The sequence below is a fragment of the Alosa alosa genome, chromosome 7, assembly GCF_017589495.1.
Source record: "Alosa alosa isolate M-15738 ecotype Scorff River chromosome 7, AALO_Geno_1.1, whole genome shotgun sequence".
NCBI classification, from domain to species: Eukaryota; Metazoa; Chordata; class Actinopteri; order Clupeiformes; family Clupeidae; genus Alosa; species Alosa alosa.
The window spans coordinates 2798488-2815719 of record NC_063195.1 but is presented as its reverse complement, the minus strand read 5'-3'; the positions used below and the strand labels follow the sequence as shown (position 1 = coordinate 2815719).

At 41.0% G+C, this 17232-nt stretch overlaps 1 long non-coding RNA gene across 2 annotated transcripts; it reads right to left on the bottom strand.

Moving 5' to 3' along the window:
• Window positions 1-1848: 1848 nt before the first annotated feature.
• LOC125297435 lies at window positions 1849-15389 on the bottom strand. Of its 2 annotated transcripts, XR_007194018.1 has the most exons (4): window positions 8786-11270; window positions 7902-8512; window positions 2682-2825; window positions 1851-2380 (listed from the first exon to the last, which is right to left on the bottom strand). It is a non-coding gene; the product is annotated as an uncharacterized LOC125297435 (long non-coding RNA). The 2 variants fall into 2 exon arrangements; XR_007194019.1 differs by lacking the exons at window positions 7902-8512; window positions 8786-11270 and adding an exon at window positions 15322-15389 and having other exon boundaries at window positions 1849-2380.
• Between the last annotated feature and the right edge of the window lie 1843 nt (window positions 15390-17232).

Here is a 17232-nt window from a genome sequence, read left to right as displayed (position 1 = left end):
CTACTGGTTAGTGCTTCGGACTTGTAACCGGAGGGTTGCCGGTACGAACCCCGACCAGTAGGCACGGCTGAAGTGCCCTTGAGCAAGGCACCTAACCCCTCACTGTTCCCCCAGTGGGCAGCCAAGTTGTTGCAGGCAGCTCACTGCGCCGGGATTAGTGTGCGCTTCACCTCACTGTGTGTTCACTGTGCTGAGTGTGTTTCACTAATTCACGGACTGGGATAAATGCAGAGACCAAATTTCCCTCACGGGATCAAAAGAGTATATATACTTATACTTACTTATATTGTATTGTCTATTTGCTTATACTTACTTATACTTCAGACCAGAGCTGATGCTTCAGCAATAGCCGTCACTGAAAAGCTGTGAGTGTTTTATGAACACAGCTGTTCTCACATTAGCTGATTGCGATAAACCATTGTTGCCTAATTACCAATTATTCATTACATTGTGTAGTATCTACTTTTTTTAGTGTTTTTCACATATAGTATTTTGCGATATTTTTAAAATACAAAAATACACACCAATTAAGTATTTTGATACAAAATACAGAGCTATTTCCTTCAACCCAATAAAATACAAATGACAAAATACTATTTTGTATTTGAAATACATATTACATGTTTCAGAAATACTACCCATCCCTGAGAACAGGCAGATTACATCTTTATAGTTGGCCATATGATGACATACTTAGGTTAACACTGTATTTCACCAGTTAGGGCACCACAATGGCCAGCAGCGGCACTGTGTAGTCTATCTTGACATGTCTAAGTTTTGGGTTACAATATACAGGTAGTGGGCTCTCTGTTGATTTTAATGAGTAGGCCTAAGCCTCAAGTTACAGCATTTCTATCACAATTGACCAGACTTCGACCTTTGGTCTGCTTTTAACAAAATTCTGGCTATGATTGTTCCTTGTATTGCATGAGCCATCACTGCGCCTATTGCATTCTACTGTTGTTAGCCTTAAGCCTAGCTCAGTCATTATGTTATACCACATCACCCTCCATTAGAAGTGCAATGAGCTGCATTGAACATAACAAACTGCATTGAGAATTCCAAATCCATATTTCTAGATATTTTGGTAAAAGTAACTTAAAAGTAATACAATAGTAGTGTAATGCCTTACAATTCAGATACAGTAATATTGTAATGTTAAAAATTACTTTGAAATGACAGTAGTGAGTAATACATAATACATTACGATTTTGAAGTAACTTGCCCAACACTGATGACAACCATCACTTTCTATGTGTGTGTGTGTGTGTGTGTGTGTGTGTGTGTGTGGAGGGTCAATCAAATTCTATGATTGCCACTGATGTGAATAATCTCACAAATCACACAAACCAAATCAAATTTTTAAAAAATCGCAAAAGTATCGAAATCGAGATTATTCACTTAGTATTGGTATTGAAACAATAATGTTGGTATTGTGACAACAGGAGTTGGGGATGTGCCTCCACCAAAGCTGAGACCAAACCTACGCCCTTGATAGTGTGTGTGTGTGTGTGTGTGTGTGTGTGTGTGTGCATCAGTGTTTATGTGTGTGTGTGTGTGTGTGTGTGTGTGTGTGTGTGTGTGTGTGTGTGGCTTAGCTATGTTTTGGTTTCTTGGCAGATGCTTTTGTCCAAAGTGATGTCCAACAATAACAACATAAACACAAACACAAACAAGGTGAACAGATGAGTTTTTAAATGCTTCCTGAAAATCCCAAAACTATCATAAAAAGGTAGAAAACTAGATACATCTTTTCAACCCATAAAGAATAAAATGAAAACAAATAAATAGTCTAACCAAATGTTATTAGTTTAAGAAATAAAATGTAATCAACTGTTAAATAACCAGGCTGTGGTTGTGGCAGTATTGAATGATGAAATGGACTAATGTTGTCATTTGCCTTTGTGTTTAATAGTTAGTTACATTAGGTCATACATTAGGTTATTATAGTTACATTAAGAAGATATTAATTAATGGAATAAGAAAACAAGCAAACAGATGTACTTCATGCCAAATATCTGTCATAAAGATCATTGCTGCATTCACACCTGACCTGACTTAGATCAGACTGAGATCAGTGGTCATTAGGGCTCTTGTTTTGGAGTTTCTATGGAAAACAGCTTCCATATGGGCCCTTGTTTGTAATTTCTATGTTAACATGCTTCCGTGTGGGCCCTTGTTTGGTGATTCTAAGGGGAAGTCTTTTTGAGGGTAAGTTCTGATCTGGTCCCCTGTGAGTTATTTCTCACATGCCATTGGACACTTCAATGATTGACAGGTCACTGAGCCAACCACTGTAGTGACACCAATAGAGAGATGACCACCAGGCTCCAGGCAGTGAAGACGCTGGCCACACTGCTGACTACTGCCGAGGACACAGCTGATGATGAAGAAGATAAGAGAGTTAGTTACGTCTGTGTGTGTGTGTGTGTGTGTATATATATATACATGTGTGTGTGTGCCTGTGTGTGTGTGTGTGTGTGTATATAATATATGTGTGTGTGTGTGTGTGTGCCTGTGTGTGTGTGTGTGTGTGTGTGTGTGTGTGTGTTAGTGTGTGTGTATATAATATATGTGTGTGTGTGTGTGTGTGTGTATATATATATATATACATGTGTGTGTGCCTGTGTGTGTGTGTGTGTGTGTGTATATAATATATGTGTGTGTGTGTGTGTGCTAACCTGTGCCGTTTGAGTGTGGTGATGGTGAAAGTGAGGTCTCCACTCTGGGCCGCACGGAGCATAGTGTTGTAGATGGCCGTACTGCTGGGAAGGGTCACGTTGGCTGTAAATGTTAAATCCGACTCATGGATGATCGAGCCTCGGCTGGGAAATCAGACAAAAAACAAAAACAGCACATCAAGTCACAAGTAATACCACCGTCAGTTTACTGTAGAGGGCGCTAATGTCACAGACTCCACACATTATCAGCTAAAAGGATGACATATCTGTCAAATTGAACATACAGGACTTTAGCTACAGGAATAATAGGTGTCAGTTTAAACAAAACAGAGCATCAACTACAGGGATGACATATCTACAGTATCAGTTAACACTACAGGACATTAGCTACAGGGACAACATATCTATTAGTTAACACTACAGGGGTGCGTTTCCCGTACAACTACGGAGGTTAGCTTTTTACTAACGTGGTACGATGCATCGTTCAACTAACCAACATGTAAGTTACGACTGTTTCCCAAAACCGTCGTACTTACATAGTACTTTGTTAGTTTGAACCATGTTGGTTTCAACCAACATAGTTCAGACTACAATGGTTGCAGATGTGTTCGGAGAATGTCGAGCTATGTCGGTTAGAGCCGAACGCATGAAGTCACGTAAAAGTAATGACATTTTACATTGCATGAAGTTTCCTGGGCCCAGCAGTTATAATATCATTATAATAATAATAATAATAATGATAATACTTATTACAACAATAGGCAGTAATTTCAATAGGCCCTAGGCTATGTATGCTTTTTAAAAATATAGGATATTAATAATAATAATAGGCATAATAATGATAATTTGAATAATAACGTCACAGTCTATTGAACGTAGCCTACTAATTAGCCTAATCAGTGAAGCATACATCGCCAACCGAGCAAATGTGAACAAATAAGTTACACATTTAATGAAACACACCGAATAGCCTACATATAGGCTAAATACTGGCCAATATTTTCATTTGTTGTAGCGTGACAAGGTGGCGTGAAAGGATAGACATCTGCATTTCGGATCTTGTAGTCGTAGGTTCGGGCCTGGATAATGATCAATTAACAATGGTGTTGGAATCTTGGATAGGCTCAATCACTAAATATTCCAACGATCGTTTAGAACCTGTAGTCCTAGTTTTAACTACTGATTGGAGACCAAATGCATACTAGCCTAGGCTTAGGATACATGTAGCCTATTATGTTCTATGAAAATTGGCATTGTTAGATTAGATTAAACTTTATTGTCATTGTGCAGAGCACAAGTACAAATACAGCCAAATACAGTTTGCATCTAACCAGAAGTGCCAAAAAGGCAGAAAAGTGCAATGTGATATATAAAGTATAGACAGGTGCATAGACAGGACAAGAAATATAGTGCAGTGAAGACAGTAGTATTCAGTTGGTTTGCAGAAGGTGGTTTAGAGTAATATAAATGAAATATAAATATGTGCAGTATCTTAGCAGTTACCTTACAGTAAGAGCAGAATAAATATGGATATGTAATATGAACAATGTTGAACAACATGTTGTTGTGTAAGTGCTTTGGGTTTCACTCTGTTCTAAAAGCGCTATATAAATGAATACTTTACTTTATCATTGCCCTTCATTTCACTGGAATATTTTCATGCCTTTATGCAGCATTTTTCCAATGTTGCCCTTGTTATGTGTTTTCATTGTGACACTGAAAACTGAATACTGTTACCACACACAAGTATTTCATGATATTTTAAATGCACAGATACAGTTTTTTACCATTACTTTTCATCCATTGTAGTTATGAAGTTGTGTGTTGAATCACAACCACAAAATCACAGTTCACATAGCACAAATGTTTCAATGCTCAAATGGTTGAAGGATCTGCGCCAGCTGTACCAACACACACACACACACACACACACACACACACACACACAGTGTTACTGTAGGTGCTGCTCATGTTGTTGCCTTCTACTGCTGAGATAGTAGCAAAGTCTATACTGTTGTTTTTCAAATGCATGTCTATATTCCCTGAGTGCACTGACATTTCAAGACCTACTTTATTCCATAAACCCCTATGATAATACAAGCATGTCAACTGCTCCATCTAGGAGCCCAACAGTGAGGCAGAGGCGGTACAACAACGCCCATAGCGGACCCAGCGTTGTTGTGGAGAGGGGCCCTGGGCATGTGGAAAGGTGTGTGAGCAAATCCGGCTGGTGGCCTGAAGCTCCATCCTGCAAGGCGTGCAGTGTAGTTTTGGTGGCGGCGCTTCTGCAACATGGCCCTTCAGGATCACATCCCACTGCCGGCTGATGAGGAGCTGTTAGTGGAGGAGGTGGAAGAGGTCATTCCAGTGGCTGCTGCACACCTTCCTGCTGGCCTGGAAGCACACTGGGAATTAGTTGCACATATATTTGGCCTAAAACACCCAAACCCCACAATTCCCCTGCCACATTACCTGTTTTTTCCCCTTTGTTTATGTTTTTACATTTCTTTTTAGTTTGGTGGGGGTGAGGGGTAAATGTACTTAACTTTCCCACCATCACTTTCTCCCATGATCCCTCCCACACACACACACACACACATGTTCCCTATGAGCCATGACATCAAAATACATACACAGATTGAAGGTCACAAAGCAAAGGCAACTTACCATTTTTCCGCCTCCCATGACAGGCCTACCCATCCCTGGGCCATGAAGGACAAGTTAAATCAGTGAAAATCATGTCACATTTTGACACTGACCACAGCACTCTGCATGCTCACTTAAGTCCCAGAGGTCTTAAAGTTCTCCAAGCTGAGGCTACTCAACTTCACAGCAGCATTCTCCAATGTCATTGTACCAACATAATTCAGCTATGTGTTCAAATATCAAGATCATATAATAACTGAGAGTAGCCTAACTTATACACCCACATAGCTTGTGATCAGACAAGATACAACACAAACCCCACTCCACAGGCATACTCACCTCACACCCATCGACTCAGTCTTGAACCCCTGACCTGTCTCATGTAAAGCACACATGCTACAGTCTCTGCCACAGCACAGTCACTTCACCACATCATAATGGGCTGTAGAGTCCATATACCGTTAGCTATGTGTATGATTAGCAGATTCATCCAAACACACTTAACATACGACTACAATGTAACATTATCCTTTTATAACAATTACAATGCTAGCCTCACATAACAATACCGTTGGCATTCAAAAGCTTTATCACCAGATAACTTAACTTAACGGTGTTGAAAGAATCTGTGCTGACACATTAGCATTAGGCTACATAAAATTCACGAATAATAACAACACAGATGATTGCGGTCACCATAGCACTTCACCACAGGCAGCTCTGTTGTAGGCTAACTCCACAACACTTCACTTTCCACTGTACCACATAACGTTGTCCAGTAATGTGCAATTGTAGCTTCCAGCAATGCTATGGTATGGTATCCCACAGCAATGTTATGGGATCGTTTAATGGCTACCTCTCATCCATCTGTCCTCTCGTGTTCGTCATCAGGGTTACGTTGTCTACTATGGTTCTTACTACATACTACAGGTCGAGAGGTGTAGCTGTAACTACACAACTTTTACGATAGTGGTTGTGAACGTTAGTTGCTACTATGGTTTTGGGAAACACTGACGCAGTGTCACGATGCATCGTACTATGTAAGTTCCACCACCATAGTTCACTATCGTTTTGGGGAACAGTTGTGTCGTACTTACATAGTTGCAACCATGTTAGTTGCTACCGTAGTTAGCAACGATGCTTTTGGGAAACGCACCCCAGGACATTAGCTACAGGGACAACATATCTATTAGTTAACACTACAGGGGTGCGTTTTCCGATACAACTCACGGAGGTTAGCTTTTTTACTAACGTTAATGCGATGCATCGTTCAACTAACCAACATGTAAGTTACGACTGTTTCCCAAAACCGTCGTGCTTACATAGTACTTTTGTTAGTTTGAACCATGTTGGTTTCAACCAACATAGTTCAGACTACAATGGTTGCAGATGTGTTCGAGAATGTCGAGCTATGTCGGTTAGAGCCCGAGCATGAAGTCACGTAAAAGTAATGACATTTTACATTGCATGAAGTTTCCTGGGCCCAGCAGTTATAATATCATTATAATAATAATAATAATAATGATAATACTTATTACAACAATAGGCAGTAATTTCAATAGGCCCTAGGCTATGTATGCTTTTTAAAAATATAGGATATTAATAATAATAATAGGCATAATAATGATAATTTGAATAATAACGTCACAGTCTATTGAACGTAGCCTACTAATTAGCCTAATCAGTGAAGCATACATCGCCAACCGAGCAAATGTGAACAAATAAGTTACACATTTAATGAAACACAACGGAATAGCCTACATATAGGCTAAATACTGGCCAATATTTTCATTTGTTGTAGCGTGACAAGGTGGCGTGAAAGGATAGACATCTGCATTTCGGATCTTGTAGTCGTAGGTTCGGGCCTGGATAATGATCAATTAACAATGGTGTTGGAATCTTGGATAGGCTCAATCACTAAATATTCCAACGATCGTTTAGAACCTGTAGTCCTAGTTTTAACTACTGATTGGAGACCAAATGCATACTAGCCTAGGCTTAGGATACATGTAGCCTATTATGTTCTATGAAAATTGGCATTGTTAGATTAGATTAAACTTTATTGTCATTGTGCAGAGCACAAGTACAAATACAATAAAAATACAGTTTGCATCTAACCAGAAGTGCCAAAAAGGCAGAAAAGTGCAATGTGATATATAAAGTATAGACAGGTGCATAGACAGGACAAGAAATATAGTGCAGTGAAGACAGTAGTATTCAGTTGGTTTGCAGAAGGTGGTTTAGAGTAATATAAATGAAATATAAATATGTGCAGTATCTTAGCAGTTACCTTACAGTAAGAGCAGAATAAATATGGATATGTAATATGAACAATGTTGAACAACATGTTGTTGTGTAAGTGCTTTGGGTTTCACTCTGTTCTAAAAACGCTATATAAATGAATACTTTACTTTATCATTGCCCTTCATTTCACTGGAATATTTTCATGCCTTTATGCAGCATTTTCCAATGTTGCCCTTGTTATGTGTTTTCATTGTGACACTGAAAACTGAATACTGTTACCACACACAAGTATTTCATGATATTTTAAATGCACAGATACAGTTTTTTTACCATTACTTTTCATCCATTGTAGTTATGAAGTTGTGTGTTGAATCACAACCACAAAACGACAGTTCACATAGCACAAATGTTTCAATGCTCAAATGGTTGAAGGATCTGCGCCAGCTGTACCAACACACACACACACACACACACACACACACACACACACACAGTGTTACTGTAGGTGCTGCTCATGTTGTTGCCTTCTACTGCTGAGATAGTAGCAAAGTCTATACTGTTGTTTTCAAATGCATGTCTATATTCCCTGAGTGCACTGACATTTCAAGACCTACTTTATTCCATAAACCCCCCTATGATAATACAAGCATGTCAACTGCTCCATCTAGGAGCCCAACAGTGAGGCAGAGGCGCGGTACAACAACGCCCATAGCCGGACCCGCGTTGTTGTGGAGAGGGCCCTGGGCATGTGGAAAGGTGTGTGAGCAAATCCGCTGGTGGCCTGAAGCTCCATCCTGCAAAGGCGTGCAGTGTAGTTTTGGTGGCGGCGCTTCTGCAACATGGCCCTTCAGGATCACATCCCACTGCCGGCTGATGAGGAGCTGTTAGTGGAGGAGGTGGAAGAGGTCATTCCAGTGGCTGCTGCACACCTTCCTGCTGGCCTGGAAGCACACTGGGAATTAGTTGCACATATGTTTGGCCTAAACACCCAAACCCCACAATTCCCTGCCACATTACCTGTTTTTTCCCCCTTTGTTTATGTTTTTTACATTTCTTTTAGTTTGGTGGGGGTGAGGGGGTAAATGTACTTAACTTTCCCACCATCACCTTCTCCCCATGATCCCTCCCACACACACACACACACATGTTCCCTATGAGCCATGACATCAAAATACATACACAGATTGAAAGGTCACAAAGCAAAGGCAACTTACCATTTTTCCGCCTCCCATGACAGGCCTACCCATCCCTGGGCCATGAAGGACAAGTTAAATCAGTGAAAATCATGTCACATTTTGACACTGACCACAGCACTCTGCATGCTCACTTAAGTCCCAGAGGTCTTAAAGTTCTCCAAGCGCGAGGCTACTCAACTTCACAGCAGCATTCTCCAATGTCATTGTACCAACATAATTCAGCTATGTGTTCAAATATCAAGATCATATAATAACTGAGAGTAGCCTAACTTATACACCCGCTAAACATAGTTTGTCATCAGACAAGATACAACACAAACCCCACTCCACAGGCATACTCACCTCACACCCATCGACTCAGTCTTGAACCCCTGACCTGTCTCATGTAAAGCACACATGCTACAGTCTCTGCCACAGCACAGTCACTTCACCACATCATAATGGGCTGTAGAGTCCATATACCGTTAGCTATGTGTATGATTAGCAGATTCATCCAAACACACTTAACATAAGACTACAATGTAACATTATCCTTTTATAACAATTACAATGCTAGCCTCACATAACAATACCGTTGGCATTCAAAAGCTTTATCACCAGATAACTTAACTTAACGGGTGTTCGAAAGAATCTGTGCTGACACATTAGCATTAGGCTACATGTAAATTCACGAATAATAACAACACAGATGATTGCGGTCACCATAGCACTTCACCACAGGCCGCTCTGTTGTAGGCTAACTCCACAACACTTCACTTTCCACTGTACCACATAACGTTGTCCAGTAATGTGCAATTGTAGCTTCCAGCAATGCTATGGTATGGTATCCCACAGCAATGTTATGGGATTGTTTAATGGCTACCTCTCATCCATCTGTCCTCTGCGTGTTCCGTCATCAGGGTTACGTTGTCTACTATGGTTCTTACTACATACTACAGGTCGAGAGGTGTAGCTGTAACTACACAACTTTACGATAGTGGTTGTGAACGTTAGTTGCTACTATGGTTTTGGGAAACACTGACGCAGTGTCACGATGCATCGTACTATGTAAGTTCCACCACCATAGTTCACTATCGTTTTGGGGAACAGTTGTGTCATACTTACATAGTTGCAACCATGTTAGTTGCTACCGTAGTTAGCAACGATGCTTTTGGGAAACGCACCCCAGGACATTAGCTACAGGGACAACATATCTATCAGTTAACACTGCAGGATGGCAAGATCACAGACACTAGCGGACATCAACTAGAGTGTAGTAAATCTGTCAGTTTACTGTACAGGACACAGTAATGTAACAGACACTACAGGACAGTCAGGTTAGGGTCAACAAGCCTGTCAAGTTAGACCAACAGGACATATTTGAATTATGGTCTGTTTACGGTTCTTGTTAATATAAAAACTCATTATTTTCATTGTTGACATTTGTATATCAGGGTTCTCAAGTTTTGAGCTCAGTTTGGGGTGAGATTTAAAAAAAAAAAATGAGTGCACAATTTAATAAAGTAAGTGCACTATTTACTACTTACTAAGAGGAGTACATAGTGCACTATTTACTAAAACAAGTGCACCATTTACTACTTACTAAGAGGAGTACATAGTGCACTATTTACTAAAACAAGTGCACCATTTACTACTTACTAAGAGGAGTACATAGTTGAATCGAATCTAATCTATTGATTTAGTAACACTTGCACTGTAGCAAAAGTAGTGCACACATTCTCGTAATCATTTTGATCAAGCAAGTAATATTGTTCAGAAAATATAAAATGAAAATGAACAAACTGAAGAGGAACCACATTCATCCGATCTGGCTATTTCACTTTGCACTTGATTGCACCCCTTGTGTTTGTGTATCAATAGGCATAAGATTGCAGGGAGGAGATCACCTATTTTGTAATTTTACCTGGATACAACGAATGCTATTTTTTGATTGGATGTCTGGTGACTATTTATTTTATTGTTTGATTGGCTGGTGAGTGGTGTGCTATTTTTGAACCCTGCAAGAAATGTTCTCGTATGCCTGCGCCTCTTCCATTAATTATGCGGATACCTTGCATAAGGTATCTTACTTTCCTACTCAAGCGAGTAGGACGCATTTCACACTGCTCCTGCTTCACCTCCTTTTAGCAATTTCCACTCTTTTTCATTCTTTCATTTCATTTACAAGCTAGATTAGCTAATACAGTGAAACCAGTACATTTAAATCTGAAACTTTAGTGGTTAGTTTTTTACTTTAAATGAGCCAGCCAAATGCGGCAAGTCACCTTGAAGTTGGATTAAAACAAAATGCGCTTCTCCGGCCAGAGACGCAGGAGATCATGCCGAAAATGTACTGAGCTAGAACAGAGGATTTCTACTTTGGAATCAAAGATGCATGCACTTCCATCAACGACAGATGAACTACGAGAGGCATCTCATGAAGTGAGTACATAGACTACTGGAAATGCAGAGAATGTAACCCAGCAGTCTAATATCACTGCTAATAGAGCAGAAGAATGCATCGACCTCACAAAGGGAAATGTGAGTACAGAGCCTTGGCACAGGCAAGGTGCCAGACCAAAAAACAAAAAACGTAATACAAGAACTGTAATTACCTCAACACCAGTAAATTCAGATGTTAACTTCAGGCCTCGTGTCAGAAATACAGACAGATCAGCAAACTACTACAGGGCTTGTGGTCCTAAGGGAAGCCCACAGCCCCTAACACTATGGAACAGATTTGAATGCCTCCGGGATGTGAGAGAGGAATTTCCCAGGGAACAGACCCAAAGCAGGCAGCGATCAAACCACAACAATAGAAAGATGGGCACAGACAAGAAGCAGCACTCAACACCTATTCATCCCACAACCCTCGTTCTAGGCTTACTCTGCTGTGAGACATATAAATGGGGAAAGGATGATTGTATGTTGTTTCCCAAATGCTTCAGTGTCTGACACAAAAAACAAGCTTGCAGAACTGGTGTCAAAATATGCAACTATCAAGCGCATCATTGTGCATGTTGGAGCAAATGACATCTACAGAGAACAGCTGTATGTCAGAACTTTTCTCGGCCCTATATGAGCTTGGAATACAAATTTTCATCAGTGGCCCACTCCCAGCAGAGGGAAGCTTTGTATTTTCCAGACTATTCAGTTTAAACACCTGGCTCGCAAAAACATGCTTTTCAGTTGGGATGAATTTTATTGACAATTTTATCCTTTTTTGGAATCGCAGGGAATACTTCAGACCAAATAGCACAGAGCAGAGCTGGACTGGGGCCAAGATCTTAACCGAATACTATCACCTCTCTCTCCTGCACCCAACATTTTTTCTGCCAACCTTGAGCCGAGCCTCTGATAAGCACTCAGTGGCCATACAGACGGAACAAGTGGATGACCTCAACAACTCAGCTAAACCAAAACACTCTGCACAGGCTAAAACAGAGATATGCCCAACCTCCCATGCTGTGGGGCCCTCTGATAAACAGCCGCTAGCCTCCACTGAAATGCAGACCTTGGAGAAACATAAACAACCAGCTCAACAATGCCCAGCCATGTCCACTGGACAAGATAAGATGGCTGCTGCTGAAATGACTCAAAGTCAATCACTGGCGTCAAACTCCTTGGAATCTCAGTAAACAAATGGATGTGATGAGCATGAGGAGATAGCACCTATCAAAGCTGCTGAGAGGCTATCAGAAGGGAAAGGTCATGTTGCAACACCAGTACCAATACCCCTCCCCACCTCCGCCGACTCCTTGTCACCACAAAGACACAACAACTTGGAATACACTACTGGAATACCTGCTGAAAGCGGAGCGTCTGCAACAAACTTCCCAGAACCTCAGCAGGCAGATGGAGACTCTGGATCAATTTTCAACCCCAACCTCCTTGATTTCCCATCACCACCCACACCCAATCACGTCCCCACCTAATCAAACTCCCCAGGCCACAAACCCCCTAATCTCCCATCACCATCCCACCCCCGTCATCCCACCACCCACTCAAAACTCCACAGGATCCCCTGAATACCCATCACCCTCCCCACCCAAGCCAGGCAAAATCCAGCAGTTAAACTTCTAAAAAGAGAGTGTAGGAAGACTGAAAGAAAATGGCGTAAATACAAACTTCAGATCCACTATGAAATCCATAAAGAGATGCTCCGCACATATAACTCTGAAGACAGTCTTTCTTTTTCTAACATTATCAATAGAAGTTCAAATAACACTTTCATTATTCTATTTTCAACTGTTGATAAGTTAACAAATCCCCCCCTCACAATTAGCCTGAACTTCTCTCAACTAATAAATGCAATGAGTTTTCATCTTTTTTTTTTTAAAGGTAAAATTGACAAAATCAGACTCAACATATCTGCTCAATTACAAATTCAACAACCTGAACTTCCAGCAACAAACAGAGGGAAACTAAACTTGATGTCAGAGTTCAGCTTGATAGACTACGAAACACTTGAAAAAACGGTACAGAATCTCAGCTCTTCCACATGGGTCTTAGACACTCTGCCTACCAATTTCTTCAAAACTGTTTTTCCCCTCATAGTGGCGGATGTCCTTCAAATTGTAAATGTATCACTGCTGTCTGGCACTTTTCCTAAGTCACTGAAAACAGCTGTTGTAAAGCCACTTCTCAAGAAGAATAACCTGGATGCCTTCATGCTAAACAATTACAGGCCCATATCCAATCTACCTTTTATTGGCAAAATTATTGAAAAAGTAGTCTTTAATCAATTAACCACCTTCCTAACATCAAATGGGTATTTTGATTACTTTCAGTCTGGTTTTCGGGCAAATTATAGCACTGAAACAGCTCTCATTAAAGTTTCCAATGACATACGCCTCAAGACGCCACAGATTCAGGTAAAACATCAGTCCTAGTGCTACTGGACCTTAGTGCAGCATTTGACACTGTTGATCACAATATTTTACTACACAGACTAGAACACTGGGTTGGATTTACAGGCATAGTTATCAGCTGGCTAAAATCATATCTACAAGAAAGGAGCTTCTTTGTTGCCATCGGAAACTGTACCTCAACACCAACGTCCTTGACCTGTGGTGTTCCCCAGGGGTCGATCTTGGGGCCACTATTATTCAACCTCTATATGCTCCCACTTGGACAAATCATTCAAAATAATTTGATTTCATATCATAGCTATGCAGATGACACACAAATTTACTTAGCTCTATCACCAAACGACTATGGTCCTCTTGAATCTATGTGTCAGTGTATAGAACAAATCAACACCTGGATGTCTCAGAATTTTCTTCAGCTGAACAAAGAAAAAACTGAAGTAATTATATTTGGTAAAAATGAGGAAAGACTTAGGGTTGCCACTCTCCTTGACACAAAAGTGTTGAAGGCAAAGGATACTGTTAAAAATCTTGGTGTATTAATTGACAGTGATCTTAATTTTAACAGCCACATGAAAGCGATACCTAAATCAGCTTTTTACCACCTCAAAAATATTGCCAAACTCAGAGGGCTGATGTCTGACTTAGAAAAACTCATTCATGCATTTATCTCCAGCAGGGTTGATTACTGCGATGGACTGTTCACAGGCCTTCCTAAAAAGACTATTAAACAGCTTCAGGTGATACAAAATGCAGCAGCTATGACTCTAACAAAAACTAAAAGAACTGACCACATTACTCCAATTCTTAAGTCCTTGCACTGGCTTCCAGTAAGTCACAGAATTGACTTTAAAGCACTATTGCTTGTTTATAAATCAGTAAATGGAGCAGGACCTAAATACTTGTCAGACATGCTTCAGCAGTACACACCTTCTCGTCCTCTCAGGTCCCAGGTGAAAAACCTGCTAGTAAAACCTGCTGTTAGAACTAAACATGGTGAAGCAGCTTTTTAGCTGCTATCTTGCTCAGCTGTGGAACCAACTTTTCGGATGACATTAAAAAGGCCCCCAACTGTAGCCAGTTTTAAATCTAGACTTAAGACCAAACTGTTCTCAGATGCTTTCTGCTAACTGTGCCGAGTTACAAATTCTGAATCTGCCTTGATAATTATTCTACTTTGTCTTTTATTACTTTTTTTACTACTTTTGCCTTTGTTTTTTTGCTTACTAATTATTCTTTATTTTTAAATGATTTTACCTTGTGTTTTATGTTTTCTTTTTATTATGATCTTTACCTTTTAACTATTCTTTGACTATATTGCCCTTCTATGCTTTTATTTGTTATTATTGTTTGGTTTTGTTTATGTAAAGCACATTGAATGACCTCTGTGTATGAAATGTGCTATATAAATAAACTTGACTTGACTTGGCTTGACTTGACATAGTAATTTTTCTGTGTGGCATTTGAGCGTGTGGACATTGCGTGAGACTTGAGAACCCTGTGTATACTGTATTTGTATTGATAATTTTGGCATTGAGTCTTATAATAGTCGTATAACAATAACATGAGTTTGATAGCCACCTGAAGGATTTGGCATTGAGTCTTATAATAGTCGTATAACAATAACATGAGTTTGATAGCCACCTGAAGGATTTGGCATTGAGTCTTATAATAGTCTTATAACAATAACATGAGTTTGATAGCCACCTGAAGGATTTGGCATTGAGGCTGATGAAGAGTGGGGTGAAGTCTTCAATGAAGAAGGGATCCAGCTGAAGAGGAGAAGCACACACATTTAATAATCAGTCATTTAATATTCAGTCATTTAATATTCAGTCATTTAATATTTGGTAATTTAAAAATAAATGATCGTGTCATTTAGTAATAAGTTATAAAATCAAATGAATCGTGTTATTTGTCACACCTGTGGTTTGTGTGTGCGTGTGTGTGTGTGTGTGTGTGTGTACGTGTGTGTGTGTGTGTGTGTGTGTGTGTGTGTGTGTATATCTTTTTGTGTGTGTGTGAAAGGAGCCCTCATTGAATGATGCCTGTGTGTATGTGTGTGTGTGTGTGTGTGTGTGTGTGTGTGTGCGTGTGTGTATGAAGTGTTGCTGACCTGTTGTTTGATGGAGTGTTGCTGACCTGTTGGTCCTTAAGCTCGGTCCTAAACGGTGGAGCTGGAGTTAGACAGGGCCGTGTTGAATGTGTCATTGGTGGCAAACTGGACATTGGATGCGGTCCTTGGAGCACCTGTAGGTACAGGAACATTAGCGAAGTCTTTACAGGGAAGTCACCACTCGGCAACCATCTTGGTAACGACTTCAGGCAGTTATTGTGGGCAGCTATTTAGAAAGATTATGCCAATCACGCCGTTTCCAACAATGCAGTTGGGTACTTACATTACAGGAAGTGGCGGGATATGTGTAGACGACTGCCAAACTACCTAGGTCCTTGGAGCCATTAGTGTGTGTGTGTGTGAGAGAGAAACAGAGAGAGAGACAGTGTGTGTGTGTGTGTGAGGGAGAGAGAAACATAGAGAGAGACAGTGTGTGTGTGTGTGTGTGTGTGTGTGTGTGTGTGTGTGTGTGTGTGTGTGTGTGTGTGTGTGTGTGTGTGTGTGTGTGTGTGTGTGTGTGTAGTGTGAGTGAGCCAGTCCTGATCAGAGAGTGGACGATTGTATTGTTAAAAGTTTGTCCAGGCATTCCGATGGTTATGATCGGAGCAATTAGCTGTCGGATCATGGATCCACCATCCGAGGTTGTAGACCTCACCGCTTTTTAGCACAATTTTGGTCGCTGATTTCAAGGTTGAAACCAAGCACATTCTGAATATTGCTGTTATCAACACAACTGGCTCTTTCTGCGTTTTTGCCGGCAGTTACGACGGGTGTAGATGTTAGATTTTGTTTGTTTGTTCGTGCAGCATACCTGAGTGCGGCCTACTGGCGTGACGCATGTGCATTTAGAAAAATCTTGGACGTTAAATTAATCAATGACAACAAAACCATACGATTCGCTGGAAGTAATACGCGCCATTGGATTAAACTCATTACCATCTTAAGCGGAGTATACTACAGGAATGGAGCGTACACAGCAACCCACAGAGATGGAAAGCCGCTCGGAGTACCCTTGTTAAAGTACACCGCAAGAATCCAACGGAAATTTCCCCTCTGCAGGGCACTACCGCCGATGCCTGACCCAGAAACGCTCACCGAATGGATAGACCAACAGCTTCGCTTCGTACGAGGAACCATCCAACCTCCATCCATGGTGTGGCCCCCTTGACCTGGAAAAGCCGAACAGTCACCCCATAACATCTGGTTTCACCACAGAGGAGGTTGGCAAGGTCCTCAGCAGCCTCCCGAACAGTCACCCCATAACATCTGGTTTCACCACAGAGGAGGTTGGCAAGGTCCTCAGCAGCCTCCCGAACAGTCACCCCATAACATCTGGTTTCACCACAGAGGAGGTTGGCAAGGTCCTCAGCAGCCTCCCGAACAGTCACCCCATAACATCTGGTTTCACCACAGAGGAGGTTGGCAAGGTCCTCAGCAGCCTCCCGACATTTCACCACAGAGGAGGTTGGCAAGGTCCTCAGCAGCCTCCCGAACAGTCACCC